The sequence below is a fragment of the Lycium barbarum genome, chromosome 8, assembly GCF_019175385.1.
Source record: "Lycium barbarum isolate Lr01 chromosome 8, ASM1917538v2, whole genome shotgun sequence".
NCBI lineage: Eukaryota > Viridiplantae > Streptophyta > Magnoliopsida > Solanales > Solanaceae > Lycium > Lycium barbarum.
The window spans coordinates 121622619-121641819 of NC_083344.1; the positions used below are offsets into that span (position 1 = coordinate 121622619).

The following is a 19201-nucleotide window of genomic DNA, read 5'->3' on the forward strand; positions in this document are numbered from 1 at the left end:
TTACATTCTCATCACGTAAATTTTTAGAAAGTAAAAGGAAATTCTAATTATATTAAGAAAAGTAACTGATTTTCTTCATCTTTTCAATATAATTTGTATAATTTAATTGAATTAACATCTACAAACATTTGTAAATTATAAAAATTTATTTTTATTTATTTGAAAGTTATCTTTGTTTATAAGTAACCTCATTAAAATCTCAACAAAACAATAAATATAACATATCTAATTGATCTCTCTAGAACCAAACTATTTTTTTTTCGGGGAAGAAAATGTAATTGTTTATATTGTTGTTAAAAAATTAAGAGACTTTAGGTCTTGTGTTTGTTTGAAGGTAAAAAGAGGTCTAGAGTAAGGGAAAAAAAGAATTTTTGCTCAATTTTCAAATATTTTTATGCAATTTAAATATATGGTAAGCCTTTAGTTTTTAAGAGTTTTCAGAAAATATCGAACTAATCATTCAATAATTTAATGCCTCAAAGAGCGGGAAAGAAATAAAAATAATAATAACAAATTTAACTTTTAATCTTGATTTTAGGCCCGTGCTAGAGTTTGCAGAAAATATCAAACTAATGTTTCAATAACTTAATGTCACAAAAAGGCGAACAAAAAAAAAATTAAAAAAAAAATATTTTTTTTGCGGGGATTGCCCTTTAGACTGTTTGTGGACTATGTTAGAAATTCACAGGTATGTTCTAAAGAGTTCTTTGCACGTGGATTAGAATAAATTGAAGTGGGAATGGAGTGTGTGGTTCAGGGACTTATTAGACTCAAGTAAGTTCCTGGTTTGTGTTTTGAATTACAGATGGAAATTTACATACCCAACCAAAAGTTAGTTTGGGTTTTACCGAATTCAACAAAGGAAATTTTTTAGTAGTGAATATTCATATAGTCACGCCAACTTGCTTAGTAGTTGTTGTTTTTCAGTAGTGAAGTAATCATTCATGTTGAGTTGTTGATTTTGACCACCCAAAGATAGCTTCGACTGTTCGACACATGCTATTCTTTTTCCCCGTCTTTGACACGTTCTTACGGAACTCTACTGGATTGATATATATATATATATCTAATTGATGAACGCCTCACCTTTAAAGTGTTCTCTCTCCGTATATCGATATTTTCTCAACGTCTTCTATCGTTTTGCTTCATCTGTCGGGCGGTTTTCTGGCTGCTCATTTTATGTTCAGTTCTATTTTGTCTGTTTTCCCCTTTGTTTATCCAATCCGGGTATCATTCTTCTCCTTTTGTTGAATTTTATAGTAATAATTTTTATGGACGTTCTATTTTTCCCTTTGCGCCAACTCTCTGTATACTTCTGTTAGTTTTCCGTTTTTCTCCTTTATGAGGTAATTCCTTTTCTGGAGGTAAATGAGTTTCTTTTCTGGTGGGCATATCCTCTGTATACTCCCGGTAATTGATTTTTATCAAGTTTTTAGCTTTGTTCATCGCAGCTACTGTCCAAACTCCTCTCCGTACTCCGTACTCCGAACATAAACAAAGGAAAGCACAAATACCTATTTGTATTTTGATGTGACTTAAGTTTTATGTTCCTTTAAAAGCAGATATAATTTATTGACATTCACATACAAAGTAATATATATCAAAAACAATAGGAAAAAACAAATACCCAAGGAAAAATGGTGCTAAGAAGTGAAGACTTTCATATGTTTGGTCCAACTCTAAGATAGCACTTCGATTGAGTATCGAAATCCCAAATTTTGAGCTCTAGGCTAAATTCTTAAATTGCCTATGAAATTATGAGGTATTAGATATTACTGAAAAATTTATCAAAGAGCTTGAAACACATATATGCTGAAAATGGAAGAAAAAACAGAGTGCAGAACAAAACTCACTGGTTAGAAATTAACAGTGCAGGAGAAGAACAAAAGCTTAGCATCAAAACATAAGAGGAATTTGAGATAGATATGAAAACATTTAGTTAGCTGTATTTGCGAGAATGACGTGCCAAAGCCGGATAGAAAAGGAATAGCATAGCACACGTCTCAGACCTACAAATACAACACAAATATAACAGGTGACGGGAGTCAAATCAAACAACCCCAATTCCCCAAAGTACAGTCACAACTTCAAGCTGCGGACACGTGATCTAGGGGTTGGAAAAATAATGCTGGCCTAGGGGAATCTATATTGCGCAGTGACTGTTCCAACCCTAATGAGCCAGTATCTTGATGTATTGACAGAAAATTCTCCATAATATGTTGCTTCTCCATATTCAAGTTGTTCAACATATAATACCTCATTTCTTTTCAATAGATGGGCCATTGTAAGAGGACGTTGTGATGCCCATAAACATTTTATGCAAATCCTCAATTTAATTGATGATTCTTAATTTCTTATAGCATTGATTTATTGATTTAATACAATGTCATGTGTTCAACACATTCATTTCAAACTTGAGTGCACTACTCACTGTTAAGTTCTGAAATTATCAAAGTTATTGATTGGTTCAGATCATATTCATGTAGAGTGCTTGCAAGCTGAAAAGCATCATACATTTATACTGATATTGCAGTTCCATTCAGTTGGATTGACAGTGATTCTAAACAGATTGCAAATCCACAAATGGGAAGCTGCATTCTTTTTACACCAACATAGAGAGGAGCAATCTGCTTCTTGATTCTGATATGAAAACTCGGGATATTTTAGAAACCTCATCCCGAGTTTTTCTTTCTCTATACAGATTCACTAAGTTTCTACTTTGGTTTCACATAAAAATGATGAATGGGAATAAGGTTTAGACCATCCTTATTGTACTTTACTTGTTTGACATTGTGAATCAGTGATTCACATCTTTCTATGTTAAGATTGTGTAAACCTTAAAACAGCTGTTAGTTTTACCCTCAATGAAGACTAAACAAAATTGAACAGTTAGATTAATTTTTCTTTTTCTGTGTAAAATTGTTTTGCCTTGTGAATTTGAACAATTTGCATTGGTTTCTCTTCCTGTCCATAAATGTGTTTGATGTGCTAGCCATAGATTATTTTTTTACGCTGAGTTGGACTAAAAATAACCCCGAATGGTCGCATATTTCTGATAAATACGCAGCTTAAATTATGTTGTAAATTTTGGAAACTTTGCATTAATGATTAACAAGTTTATTGGACCCGTGCGCAGCACGGGCAACAACCCACTAGTATAAAGGAATATTTTGTGTGGTTTTTCCCAATAAATAATTGGACCCGGAGTCCGGTCTTCACCGAGTCGGAAGAGCTTAGAACAAATAAACTATTGCCGCCAGCTTGGTCCTCTCCATCAATTTCTCCACTAAATTGTATGTTTCTCCTTCCCCCCTTCTCTAAATATAAACATAGACTTAGTTAATTAAATTAAATTATACTTAGTGTTGTTTTCTACCTTGTGTTTTAGTATGAAGATTCATAACATAATGCACTTGTTGTTCTACACAGGTCCAGGTTTCGCCAATGTCTAAGCCCAAAAATAATGTTCCCCGCGAAAATACAGAAGCCTATGTCCAGGTTTTTTTTTAATTTTTTTTTTCTATATTTGTGCAGTGCTTTTGTTAATTTTATTTATCTCTTCAGCATACTTACTTGCTTAAACTTGTTTGCTCGGATATGAATGTGCCAAAAGGGGGAAAAATAATGGAATAGTAACTAAAAGTTTCACTTTTTACAGTAAAACGAGTCAGTCATAATCTCTAGGAACTAAAAAAAGAGTTTTTTTTTTTATGTCAAAAGGGGTTTGACAACTTATATATATGAGAAAAAAAAAACCGCACGGGGCTTGACTAGTGCGAGTTATCTCTCCTGTGTGGTTTGCGAGCTATTGCGCAGGAGTTGGGTTTACCTGTGCGCACCTTTGTAGCGGCTGCGGGTTCCATGTCATAAAAAAAAATTACCCTAGGGTTCAATTGACACTGATCTCGAGGAATTTCTTTGATTAAAAAAAAACATAATCAGACTTTTTTTTTTTGATGAAGTGGAATATTATTAACAAAAACATCACGAAGAATATATTTTTTTTTTCTATGAAGTAAGTGGGATATTATTAACAAAAGCATCATGAAGATGCATAGATTACAAAAGAAAGAAAACATAGAGTATACTATAGTCAAACGGATGAACCAGAACAGAAGTATGTTGGTAAAAGAGGAAGAAACGATCATTAGAATGGTTGTAGATGAATAAATTAATCTTGGTGAGACATCGATTTTATTCTCAGATTTGTTGTTGTACAAGCTGTGTTGGTTAACCGCTCTAGTAGCTAAAATCTTATATACTAGTCAGGATACAAATGCTTTTGCCTTGCTGAACCGTTACACATCAGGAAGTTTTCTTTGGAAGAAATCTGAAAGAGTAAAAGACCAAATTTCTACTGACCTGAATATTGTAACTGTTGACACCCAATTTTGTCCCTCCTTTATTTAATTTTATTCACTCGGACGTCTAAATTTATTGACGAACTAGATACTTTATTTTCACTGCTATTTATATTCGCTACCTTTATTTTAACATTACAAGTATTAATTTATCACAAATTTTAAATGTTCATCGTCATTTCACTTTCGGGTTTGGAATCGTTAAATTAATTACAAGACAACACTTTGTAAATCCTTACTTTCTATATACTAATTACTATTTATCTTCATATAATAAATATTGTACTAGTTACTAAATTATTAGCCCGGAAATAATTAAAATAGCGGAGGAAGGACCAATATTTTTCAGCAAATTAATGGCTTAAAATACAAATACAATATTATTTCCTACCCAAACAAACAACCCACATTTCTATACCCAACCCACATTTTTCAACCCATATTTACATTTATGGGCCAGCCCAAACGGACCAGCCCAATTCTATTTTCACCCGACCCGGGTCCGGCCCAATTCCTTTCTCCTAACCCTACTTCTTTCCCTTCTTCTCTTTCTCTCTTCTTTCTTTCTCCGCCTCCCCTCATCTCTTTCTCTCTTTTTTCTTTTTCCCTCATCGTCGCCGCTCCCCTTTTCCCTCGTCTCTCTCGCACCCCGCTCCTCTCCACTTACCCCTGTCCCCGCGCCTCTGTCACCCACTCATCTCTGTCCCCCCACGCTCTCTTCCTCCTTTTCTAAAACCCTGATCACAACCCTATAAAGAAGGGGGAAACAAAGACGCAGAGGAGAGTTTGTTTTGGGATACAACAAGAATCACCCAGAAATCTTTAGCATTTTTAGGACTTTCATTTTGATTACGATTCTAACTTTAAGATTGGTAAATGTTCGTTCTGTCTTGGTGGACTTTGGCCGCGATAGAACTCTTCGAATCCATTTTGTGTCGATTCCCAATCTGTTAACGTTCGAGTGTAGATTCGACGACTTCGACACCCTAGTTCATTGCGCACAAAAAAGGTAAACTTCGATGCCTTATCACTCGTAAGCTTTAATTTCTGTTTTGGTTAAGATTTTTAGTTTATCCTGCTGTATGTTTAGTGATTATGTAGTTTCGTTGTTGTCGCATTATTTGTTTGATGTTTGGGAGCTGTTAGGATAGGATATTAATCATTAATCGAATTTGAAAGATGTCTATTGTTGCTTAAGAATGAATTTCCAGGACTTAGGAGATATTTAAAGTTGAATACACATAAAATATACAGTGGGTTATCGAGATAATAAGAAGATATACGTTTGATATATGTCTGATATACACACCGTGGTGTGTATATCTTAGGTATATTGATTATATGATTAAAACAGACCGACACTGAATCATCTCTATAATTATCTTTCATCTATAAGTTTAAAATTTTCTGTTTTGGTTAATGCTAATATAAAAACAGTAGCAGTGACATTAATACTGTTAGTGGAGTGCGTAATGTGACCAAATCCAATTCTGGTTTAGTCGATTAGTTCGCTATTTGGATCTACTATGTGTTTAGTTTATTAAGTGTGGGATTAGTATGTCCATTAGTTAATTTCCAGCCAAGTATATGTCTGTCTGTTGCTTGAACACTAGGCTTAGTATTTAAATACCTATCACACGGTCTAAATAGGATTGAGATGCAGCCTATAATAAAACTTATGCACGAGTTACAGCCCTGCTTTTTAAGTTATCTGGATTTATCCGCATGTTTGATTAATCTAGTAATGTTAATGAACTAAACACAACATACACAGCTATTAAGTGTGTGGATTTGTATGTGTACAAGCTCAGAAATGTGTGAAAAAGTATGTTGTATCTGTTTCTTCACAAGCACTGTCCATTTGGAGATGGCTTAATTATGTAAATGAGTGATTTGATGAATACTGTGCCGATCTTAATATCTTGTTCAGTTGCAAAATGCTGAAAATATTTATATATCTAAATGACATGTTCGACGATTCACGTGACCCGTATGTGATTGAGAGTCCGCTATTTAGAAACATAAAGTCATATCTAAGTACATGTACATTCGGTTTTTGGTCAATAGAGCTGGGATTTCAAAATGATGTTTGTTTTAAAGTGTTTAATTGTCTTTATATGCCTATGATTATCTAAGCACGATTCATATGTCGGCAGTGATTGACCACGTTACTTAAGGTTTGTGATAAGCTTGCTTGCATTATATGCCTACTAGCATTACTTGTGTGTAGAAATTTTGAGAGTTTGAACCTATCGTTGATCTGTGTTTCACCTCCAGCAGTGTTAAATATGCATACATTATGTTCCATCAAAACAGTTTCTGCGTTCCTAAATTTACAAACGATCTCGTGGAAAATGCTATATACTACATTTTGTCTTACCTAGAATGAAGTTAAGAGTCCTAGTATGACAGGTTTAGCTCATTTCCTTCTCCTGTACTTGTACATGTTTCTTCCTCATAAAATACTTGCATGTTGTCTTATCTGTCATGAAGTGGTCTGGTAATACTGGAAATTAGTTCTATAAGCACATTTGTTGGATAATTGGTCATAATTTTGCCAAACAAGCATCTGTATACTAATTTGAGTTCTCTATGTGATCAATGATGCATTAATAAAGGATTAAACTGTCCAGATTTTCCACCATGTGTGTTAAGTTAAGCAATCAGTTCTTTCCTCTGTTTAAGTATGGATCAATACCAAAGTTTCTGGTTTTATTTCAGTTTTCACAGAATTAGAACTGAATTATCTCGTGTTGGGCTGTTCTGCTATTTTAATTTCCTGCCCTATATCTGTCCGAGATTATGAAATTCTGGTTTATTTAATCATACATTGATACTCTGTTGTTCACATGATTCAAGATTGCTCAGCATGTTAACATGGTCAGTTTCCCTTTGATCGATTGTTTGTTGCTGGTTTATGCCTATTTCTAGTTGACGTGCATCGTGATTGTTTAGCCGAATGTAGGCAGGCTATGTATAAGCTTACCCCTTTCTGTGGTTTCATCTTGCTGAATTTCTGGGTTTTAAATTCTTGATTATATATACGAAATATACAAGATATACATGGTTGGTATACGCTTGGTTATGCATGGGAAGGTACACTACATATATAACTAAAAGAAGTTCACATTACGTGTCTTGTAACCCTTATCTCGGATTGTTATGCGTTGAAGGGATTTTGCTGCGTTATGTTGATTATACGAACGAGTATACACAAATATATACATTACATATATTCAACTTGCTGATTTTTGGGTCTATATCTTATGTGTTAGCCTTGGTTATCGATCCCATACTAATCCTTTTTCTTTGTTACTTATGCATGAACATCGCGTATGAGTCCGGGGACTTGTCTCTTCCCGCATTCGATGTTGGGCCGAAGCCCAACGAAATATTTACCTCGAGTCAGCCTCTGTCACATCAGTCCGCAGCAACTAAAAGGATTTTCTGGGCCAAAGCCCAATAATAAAATAGGCTGCAGCGGCAGTCCTAAAAATGGACTGATCCATTTACTCTTTCCTCTCTTCCTTATTTTTATTTGTGTTGTGTATTTTTATTTGCTTTGTATGACTAACATCTTATTTTATTTTATTAATGTAGATAATGTCTAGTATATTAATGAAGTTTAGTTTAATAGTGGGTAGTTAATTCAAAAAAAAGAAAACTAATAATTAGCTTCACTAGTTTATGTCGAAATTATTTATTATCCCTAATATTTATCTTTTGGAATAATTGATCTTCAAAGTACCATGACTGTATATCTTGACTAAGAGAATCAAATTGCACTTACTATTTTAGAAGTTTTAAAACACTCCAAATTTTATACTAACTTATTCTAAGAAAATAAAAGGAAATAGGTTTCAATGGATAACTTTTTACTTTAGTTCCTTCCAACACTTAATACACGATTGTTCGAAATAACCTTAGCACCATATATATATATTAAGTTGCTAGTCTTTATATGAAGCCTTTAATATTTATTCAACATTGATTTTACAATAACTCTTTGAAATTGCGAGTCGACATAGCTCACTTTTCTTCAAATACGTACAAACATTATCTTTTAGATCATTTTAACTAAACTCTTTTATGCACTTACTATTTTCTACAAGTGTTATTTTAAATAATGCTATTATACTTTCGTCTTAAAACCTTAATCATATTTATAAGTTGTATTTCAAAACAGCATTAAAAGTACTCTTTTATACGAATTATTATTATTTTTTACAAGTTTCATTTTAAATAGCATTCTTACATATTTATTTATAACTTTAGTCATACTTATAAGACTACTTTCTTTTTCTATAATACTATATTTACACTTAGCCTAATTAATTATAAGTCCGGTCGGTTAACCATTGTTAATGGGTCTTAAAGGGTGCCTAATACCTTCCCTTTAGACTAATTGAACCCTTATCCAGAATCTTTTGGTTTCGTAGACTTTAAAATAAAATCAACTTTAGATAATTACTTTAATTAACTTTAGGTGTCCTAATTCACCGTAAATAATTAGGTGGCGACTCCTTAACAACAAACACAAAAACAGGAATCTCCAATACGTCATACTTCTACTTTAACTCTCCGGGTTAAAATGGGGTGTGACAGTAACATGTGGTCTAATAGGTATGAGGAGTTTTTTTATGTAGCCGTGTTTATAGTAATTTAAATCTTGTAGCCTGGAGCTAAATGCCCTTGAATAGATTTCTTAGAGTTTCTTCCCATGTGTCCTAGCGTTGGTGGACAGAGATATTTTGTACCTGTTGCTGGTAGGAGGTGGTAGGTATCCCTAGAATTAGTCGAGGTGTGCGCAAGCTGTGCTGGGACACCGCGGTTATAAAACATGATTTCTTAGAGTTTCTCTTGGGTAATTAATTGTCACCTAGGGGCAATCCCAGGTAGGTGGTTGGAAAGAAACCAGTTTTGCAACTTAGGATTTTTGCCAGTTCTTCTAAATTGGAAACATCATTAACAGGGTATATGATGATTTTGTTCATATTGATGTGTAATCCAGAAATGGTTTCAAAGACCAGAAGAGCAAGTTGAGATTGGACACCTGATGTCTGTCTGATCCACAAAAGTTCAAAGTTTCATCTGCATACACTAGATGAGAAATAGTAACTGTGGTGGCTGGATTCCTGCCTATCTGGAAACCATGAATCCATTGTAGTTCTTTTGATTTATCCAACAACTGAGTGAGACCCTCCATGACAAGTATAAAAAGAAAAGTGGAGAGGAGATTTCCTTGTCTAAGATCCTTGTGTGGAGAGAAGAAACCCGCTTCTGTTTATCAAGACAGAGTATTTCACTGTTGATATGGAGATGTAAATCCACCTTATCCACCTATCTCCGAAGCCCATGTTCTTTAGGATGTTGACTAAGTAAGACCAATTTAATTGATCAAAAGCTTTTTCAAAAAAATAAATCTTTTAATAACTGAGAAATATGCTATTTCTAACTTTGTATGAATAATGCAGTATTATCAAAGGTTCACTTCACTTAAGCCTTGAAGCTAAGTACAAAAACTAGCAGATCACTTCGCATTGGTTAGGCATAGTTCCAATCTAGGCACCAAGGCGAAAAAGGTGTGTCTCATCACCCATTGGCCCATTCTTGAAGAGGACAACGCTAAAAAATAACTGCTCCCTCCGTCCCTATTTAGGCAACCAATCTTCGGGAAATTGCTTCATCATCAAGATTTTTTTTAATGTCACACCAAATGCGCTGAAGCGTGGCTCTTTTGAAAAATATTCTGTGCACCATTATGCAAATAAGAGAAATACCCTCTTTAGAGATCATAATATCGACCATAGTATTCTCCTTAAATGCTTTTCTAGAGTCTTTGATTTGATGTGTCTAGACTGTTGGATGTTTAGTTTGGTAACTCTGATCCTCACCTGAGCTTCCATGTAATTTTATTTTCTATTGTATGTTAGTGGCATTCCCTTTTAATTTCTTTGCTTCTTTACGAGGTGTGGACACAATTTTACTAACTCGTGAATGGATGGTGTGCAAACCATGTGCACTACAAAAATTGTCCATTTTTAATTTTGAAAATTCGTGAGCATTAATTTCAAAATCTTCAGACAATTGGAGGAAGTACGTGAAGATATCTATAAAGCATTTAGGTCCCCTCTAACACCCTTTGACATGTCTAACCCTATTCTTGAATTTGCATGTGAACTGAGTATTGAACAATCGAGTCTGACAGTCCACACAAAATTGACAAGGGAAGAGTTTGTGCCTTCATCTCAAAACCTTAAAGCAATACATGAATACCCCCAGACCCTTATAAGCGGTTTGCATACCTACATATCCTTATCATATATAAAGTATACAAAAACATAACTATCTCTGATGAATAACTTTTCCTTACAAAAAAATATATCTGTCTCATGAATTATTAATTACCTTTAAGTCTTAGCTGAAAAGGGGATGCCCTCATATTTATTTGTTGTTTTGCCTTTATATCTTTTCTCTTTCATTTGTAGTAGTAATTGCTACTTTCATGTTTATTACAGATTTTAGGGACAGGAATGGATACCCACGAAACATCCCCGTCTGTTCTGCTCTTCTTTAACAAGGAAATATTCATATTTAACGCTGGAGAGGTAACTCTTGAGTGATAGTAATATCTATTACCCACTACATCTTTTTATCGGAGGTAGATTAGGGTTGGCTTCAACTTGCCTGCTATTTCGTTATGTTTCTAAAAGTATGGTTATTGAAGTTAAGGATATTCATTAGATGATACTTCAGAATGTTATAGTATTAAGTATTAACAGTGACAAGCTGAGTTGAAAATATGTCTTAACTCTGTTTATGCTTCACCCTTGTGAGCCATTTCATATGCTTATCTTAAGAATTCTGGCTTCCCGAAATATTCTCATTCCTAGTAATTTTCGCATCTTGATTGTGCAATACAATTTAATTCGAAAGCTCTAGGAACAAGCAGCTTGGAGATGCCAACACAATGCTATTTTCGAATTATGGGCGTTTGTTGGCAAAGTATAATGAGTAGAAGTATTCTGTTCAAATTCATTCTTTTAGTAAATTGATAGAATGCTTAAACCCAAGATTCCCTGTTAACCTCAAGTTAGTTTGCTGAAGTAAAGATCCCGATTCAACTCTTGGTTGAACTGAATTGATTGCTTTATGTGAAAATCTAATCTGGACTGTTGGTGCGGTATCTGCTAGTTCACTGTCAACAGGTGAACATTCCAAGTTTTTTGTTTTTTGGGGAGCTTGGAAGAGGGCATGTGACACTTGCTGTCATTATTTTCCACATTCAGTAGAATAGTGACAACTTTTCCTTGTGGTTTTTAGTTGAAATAGTTTTCTGTAATAAGAATTGAAGCTCTGCATTTTGTATTCTAAAAAAAAAAAAAAAACTTGTTCTGCAAAGCAAATGTTATCCACTTGTTTAAAATAAAAAAAGAGGAAGTTGTTACCCGCTTGTGGGAGTTGTCTAGTTAGTTCTAAGAACACTTGTAAGGCGTTATTCCTCAAAGCATTACTTATGTTGCAGGGATTACAACGCTTCTGTACACAGCATAAGATAAAATTATCTCAGGTATGTCTCATATGCACGATTTCAGTTTCAAAGTATAGAAGCAATTGGTCACTGCTTTTGTGGACGGACATAAACAATCGATTTACAGGTAGACCACATATGTCTGACTCGTGTCTGCTCAGAGACAACAGGTGGACTTCCAGGTTTGCATCTCGACCTTCGGGGAATGAACTAATTTTTAAAGCCATAAATTGTTTTGTCCCTTTATTTTCTTAGGAAATTAAAATTGATTATCTATGTGGTACAATTTATGACAATTTCCATGAGTAAAATCTCTCATGAAATCTTTTCCTCATGATCCCTATTTCACCATTTCTCAGGCTTGCTATTAACTTTGGCTGGCATGAACAATGGTAGTCCTGAGAGTACTGGGCATATGAGTAGCAGTCCAGTGCTTACTTCCCCTATTTTTCATATGTTACTTATCATTAAAATGAACAGCAACAGTGGTGCTACTACTTACTGAAAAAACATCTCTACTAATCCTTTAAGGTCGACATATGGGGACCTCGAAATCTAGATTTATTGGTTAATGCAATGAAGAATTTTGTCCCTCATGCTACTATGGTCAACAAACATATCATCCCAAACGACATTAAGGTTCATGAAAATGGATCTGCATTAGCTCCCTCTTTACATATGCTGGAGCTGAAAGATAAACACAAGTTCAAGGCAGTTAGTATATCAGCTATTCTCCTATCACCGACTCAGTTGGCTGGATCTCAGTTTAGGCCAAATGATGCCTCCATTGTATATATTTGTAAACTACATGACATCAGGGGGAATTTTGATCCCGAAAAGGTTAAAGCTTGCGGACTTAAACAAGGGAGAAAACTTGCAGAATTGGAGAAGGGGTTCAGTGTGAAGTCAGATCTTCTGGATATCGAGGTCAGTTCTACTCTCATTAGAACTAATATATAGACTTTGAATTTGCCGTACTTGTGCCTTTGAAGCTACTAAATTGCAGCTGACTTTCATTTTGCCTCGTTCAGGTCCATCCAGATGATGTTATAGGTCCACCTATTGTTGACACCCAATTTTGTCCCACTTTTCTCCGAAATATCTATTTACGCCTCTAGTATTTTTGGCGACTTCATATAAAAAAAATAAAAAAATAAAAAAAATAATTAATTTTTTTTTTGGTAAATAGAGGAATTTTATTACCAAGGCAAAGATTTACAATCAAATTTTAACCTGTAAAGATTTCCTACCCTCTCCTAGTCTTCTAACCACATCTCTCCTTCAGTTCCACTGCCTCTTTATACTAGAAATACCTCTTACATTTAAGGATAGTTATTAAGTCTAGCTAGTCCACTTTCTAACTTCTTGTATCTACTCCCTCGACAGTGAGCATCTTGAATGATTTGTCTGATTACTTGCTTTGTGTTTTGTTGTTTTGCTTGGAAGATCCTCTGATTTCTTTCTTGCCACACAAAGTACACAGTTCCAGCCAGCACTATTCTGAAAATCTGAGCTGTTATGGAGTTTCCTGATGCATTTGTTACAGCCCAATTAAGCTCATCACTCCATTGCATAGGTTGCCTGTTTATCCGTTGCCACTTTAATAACCTCCTCCATATAGCTTGTGAGAACCTGCAGCTAAAGAATAAATGGTCGATGGACTCCACCGCATTCTCATACAGGGGACATTCTGTGTCATTTATTATTCCCCATTTTGCCAATCTATCTCTTGTGTGTATCCTTTTATTCGCAACTAGTGTCAATATGAAAATCCACTTGGGACATCCAAGGTTGTTGCACACCAATTAATTAAATTATTTTTTACTATAATTATTAGCTTCTTATCAATACTGGCGTTATTGTTATTATTATTATTATTATTATTATTATTATTATTATTATTATTATTATTATTATTATTATTATTATTATTATTATTATTACCAGTATTATTGTAATTCACATTTTTTATCATTTCAGCATTTTTGCCAGCTTATGCACACGCATCGCATTTATTTTCGCGTAATTTAACAATAGCATTTACTTACTGTTGAATTTCAAATATATTATCGCACGGCTATTACAGCGGCATTTTATTTTCATATGAGTGCTAATAAATACATATTTTTATATTAGGGGATATTTTAGCACATTTAGTATATGATTAATTAAAATGGGTCTCTTATTCAAATTTAGAAAGCCAAACTATTTTCATCCAGCCCAACATTTTTTCCGCCCAGCCCACATTTTCAGCCAATTCAGTCCATTAAGGCAACAACCCGCCCATTTTGTTTCTTGAAAGGGGTAGGGTTATACTCCATCTTCTTCAGCCGCACACCCCACACACCTCATCTCTCTCTCTTTCTTTCCTTTCTCACCCCCACCACGCCGCTCCCTCCGCTCCCCTTCATCATTTCTCAGCCCCACCACCGCACTTCCCTCCGCTCCTCTCTCTTTTCACCAACCGCACTTCTCTTTCCTGCTACTCTCTCTCTCTCTCTCTTCTTCAACACAAAAGAACAAAACCCTATAAATAGTGGCGAGTTGAATCGTTTTAGAGAGATCGAGAACCCAAAAAAAATCCCCTAGAAAACATTAAGTTAGCAGCAGTCGCAACATTCTTGATATCGATTTAACATACTAAATCGATATTTTGTTTTATTTCTCCCCCTTGGTATTGCATTGAATCCGAGGAACACAAGCTCAGATTCGAATAAGTTCGAGTGCAGATCGAAGACCCCGCACCCATTTCGCTGCACCCGAAGAAGGTAATTTCCCCTTTCCCTTTTACTTTCTGCTTAATCTATGCTTTCTTAATCGTTGTTAGGTTTTAAAATATGCTGATTAGTTAGATTAGATTGGTAAGCCTGTTTGTGTGTTGATGTTAATTCAGACCTAATCAGTCTTGTGTGATGATTTAAGTATCGAGTTGGGCTCTGCTTACGTAATTACATATATTATGTGTGATAGATTGGCTTCAGTCGATTCAGATGTATGAGTTAATCATGCTAGTTGGTTTAAGTTGCACATCGTCGTATAAATCTGAACAATTAGTTAGTAGGACGTTTGAGCTTGTTTAAGTGTTTGTTGTTAGGTCAGGCATGACTAGTAGTTAAGTCTGTCATTGATTTCTGTTTGCTCCTGATTATAACACAAGATTGTTTAATGCAATTTAGTAATGACATAGTAATATGGAGGGCTGGAATTGTAACATAGAGAAAACATATCCATTTTGTACCATGATAAGAATGATGGCTTGTGGATAAGATAAATAAATCTGGTTTAAAATTAGCATAAGATAAAATGGATGTGCTGTTTGGAGCTATTAACATACATCAGTTTCAGTTCTTGGGCTGGTTTATATTATCTTAAGGAGATTATATGTTGTTTTAGATTTAAACAATCTAAAGATGTCTTTTGAAACATACTTGTGCACCTGGCAGCCTTGATACATAGACATTGAACCCAATTTGACCAGAAAATTTCTCTTATTAGTCCCTGCTTCATGGATTGGGATATATGTTGATTTGATATTGTATTATGTTGACTCTGTCATGTATTTGAAATGTTTGTGTTGGCCAAACAACCTGTAGTAAGAGTCATTCATTTTTTTCTCTCTGCTTAAGTGTCTATGAGTTTGTTGAAAGGAGATGGGGAATTTACACGTTGGTTTGAATAAAATAGAATATGAATCTGCAATTTTTCCTATTGTTCTGTTTGGGCAAAGAATTATGGTTCAGCGTGATTTTCAAGGTCACCTTTGTTTGAGGCATCAGTTTCCTTCAAGACTCTTTGATTGTTAGCTTAAGTTGAAGTCTATATTCAGAATCAAAAGCCTGTTTTAAGTTCAAAAAATGGAAACTGTTAACTTTAAAAAAAAAACAGGGTGTGTATATGTGAACTGTATCATAAGGTATGATGAATCAGTCCCCCTATGGTCGAAACAAATGTCATTTTTCTTTGTGTTGTATGCAAGTCCTTTGATAATGTGAAAATTTCTCATTTTGGCATTACTTTATATGAAATCTGTTGAGTTCAAAAGGGATAAGCTGGTCATTAATTTGTTTGAAATATGATTGAATCTGGTTTATTGTTACCTTGAAGAAGGTTAAATCTGGCCTGGTTTGTTTAACCTCTTGAAATAGATATTGTGATCATGAGCATGAGCCTTAAAGATTCATTGTTGTTTTCGTGGAAACATCTTCAAAAGTCCCAAGGGATTTTCTTCTTTTTCCTTACTGTCATTTCGATGTAGTTTGTTTAATTGCTAGTTTCGTGGCTGTTAGATATAGGCTAGATAATCCTCATGCTCTTTGGATTTTGCTCTTCTTTTCTGATTTCATCAGATTTCATTTTGCATGATAATGTGTGGATCACTTCTGCCCCTTGCCTTAATTTATATCTATCGGGTGAAACACGACCATTTCTCAGTTCTGTGTATTTTCTTTTACCGGGTACAGATTAACTAAATCTGATTTGAATTAGGGAACTAGTCTGTCCGTAACTGCTGTCTCCATGTTTATGGTATAAAATGCTTTGTGGTCTGTTTGTTTGCCTCTGTAAGCAATGAACTGAAATACTGATTTAGGTGTTATCATAGGCTATAAGACTGGCAGTTATTTAGATATATTGAAGCTGTTTGTATTGATTAAGGCTGCTCGAAACGTCAACTTGCTGGTTCTATCACATATGGGCTTAATGTATTCATCTTTGCTTAATTTTGTGCGATTGGCTGTCAAAAAGATTAAGAATCCTGCCTTGCTTGTCTGCTTTCTGTGCGTTATATATGGTTCATGAGCCTTTCGTAATCCGCGGACCTTTGTTTGCCATTGCTGTGCAAATTTTGTGTTTTGAACGCATTTCGTGGTCAATTTTGTGAAGTTCGGTGTCGCCGCTAACGGCTGCTGTCGCCTAAGCATGTTTATGGGTAATGTTATGCACTGCCCTTGCTGGGCAGATGCTGTTTTGCCGTGGTATATTGTGTAGTCTTTCTCGCGTTGTTCACTGCCTTTCTATGTCGATTTCTATGCCTTAGTATATGAGTGAGTTAGTTAGTTTTGTAGAATACATTGCCATTGCTATGTAGATTTGTCCGCTTTATGATGTTATGCGATTTCTCTTGCGATGTCCACTGCCATATCTGTGCAAATTGCATGCCTTAGTATGTTATAAACACTTTAATATTGTTGAAACAGTAGAATTGTATACCTATGTATGCTCTAAGTATACTCATGAAAACACGTTAATAAGGAGGTTAGATGGGCCATTATGGATTAAGCTCGAACCCTCCCCAGTGTTAGCCATGCCTGGGATTCATGAAATCTTTTGGAACTTGTGCAACATCGGGAAAACGGGGGCAAAAGCTTTCTGATATTGACCTCCTATACATCCTTACGAGTGTGTATATACTAGGTATACTTAAAATATATCTGCTGGCTTGTTTGAGTTTACATTTCATATGTTTAATATAATTCATTAACCGCATACTAATCTTTCTCTTTCATTTTTTTGCATGAACCTCGCATACGAGTCCAAGGGACTCGTCTATCTCCCGCATTCGGAGTTGGGCTGAAAGCCCAACGTAATCTCGCTTGAGTCATCTCTGTCCAGCCCAGTCCGCAGCAATCCATGTATAAAAATTGTTGTTGGGCCAAAGCCCAAAAGCAGCCCTTGAGCGCAGCATTTTTAAAAGAAAAACGTGGGCTGAGCCCATTCCCACCAGCAACAGATCAACAGTCCCAAAGTGGGCTGGCCCATTTGATATTATTTGCCCTTTCATTTTTTTTTGTGCATATTAATTTGTATTATGCAACTAACTTTTTGTTTATTTTTTTTAGTTTAGATAAATCCTGATAAATTAGTAGGTTTAGTTTAGAAATGGGTAGCTAGTTTAAGAAAGACTAACAATTGATTCCATAAGTTCATTATGTGCTTTTCATGTTACAACTATTTATAATGTCTAATATTTATTTTATTTAGAATAATTGATTTGCAAAATGGCGTGAATACATATATTTAGTTAAAGGAATCGAAATTTATCCTTACTATCTTAAAAAAATAAAAAAAATAATAAAAAAAGAAATGGCAGTAATATGCAAATACAAACTCAAGTATATTTTGTAAATAACTCTTCAAGTTTTTGAGTCAATTACGCATATTTTTAAGTATAGTTGATGATTGTTTGTTTCAAATATTTATTAAAACGCTGCACAAATCCGCATTTTCGGCTACTCATATGCAAATCATCTTTTGCAAGTTTTTTTTATTTAAATAGCATTATTATGTAAAACCTTAGTAGAATTTGCAAGTTTTATTTTTAAATGGCATTTGAAATTTCCCTTTTATGCAAATTATCGCATTTTCTGCAAATAACGTTTTATTTAAAGCTTTAGCAATATCTATAAGTTTTCATTTTAAATGGCATTTGAAGTCTTTTTTTTTTTATGCAAATCATTATACTTTCCTACAAGCTATTTTCTTGAATTTTAAATATTATATTTGCATCTTTAGCCCTAATTAATTAACCTAAGTTTGGCTGGATAATCGTAGTTAACAGATTCTAAAGGATGCCTAACCCCTTCCCTTTAGGATAATATAGAACCCTTACCTAGAATCACACTGATTAAGCAGACTGTTAACGAAGGTTTATTTAGCTTTACCTTAGTTAATAATTAGGTGCCCTAATTCACTTTAAAATCAATTAGGTGGCGACTCCATGAAATAAGCGATTTGGGAATCTCCAATATGTTGTACTCTAATTTCAACCCGGTTAAAATGGGGTATAACACCTATTCCTGGTCCCATTGTACTGATTGTTGACTGTCCAACAGAACCTCATGCACAAGAGTTACTCGCTGCACAAGCCATTGATGCCTATTATAGAGATCCCCAAAGCAACTCCCCAGAGGCCACTAAGGTTGTGAACTGCATCATTCATTTGAGCCCTGCTACAGTCGTCAGCACTCCAGTCTATGAGAAATGGATGAGCAAATTTGGTTCCGCCCAACATATTATGGCAAAAACTACAAGGTTTGTAACTCCTCTTAATGCTTATTTTAATTTTTTCCATATCAACACTGGTTCATAGTCATTCTCTCACAGGAAGCAAGAAACAACTCCAATTCTAGTATCTAGTGCTAGAATCGCTACAAGACTGCATTATTTGTGTCCTCACCTTTTTCCAGCTCCTAGTCTTCCTTCTGTTCAGAATAACGATGTTGTAGCACCAAATTTCAAGGTACCAGTGGAGCTTTGTTTTGAACTCTAAAAGTTGATAGTCACTTGTGAGACGTCTTTAAAAGTCGAGGAA

The 19201-nt window shown here is 34.7% G+C and overlaps 1 pseudogene; it reads left to right on the forward strand.

Moving 5' to 3' along the window:
• The first annotated feature begins 740 nt into the window (after positions 1 to 740).
• LOC132608256 (tRNase Z TRZ3, mitochondrial-like) overlaps positions 741 to 19201 on the forward strand; it is a 36442-nt pseudogene continuing 17981 nt past the window's right edge.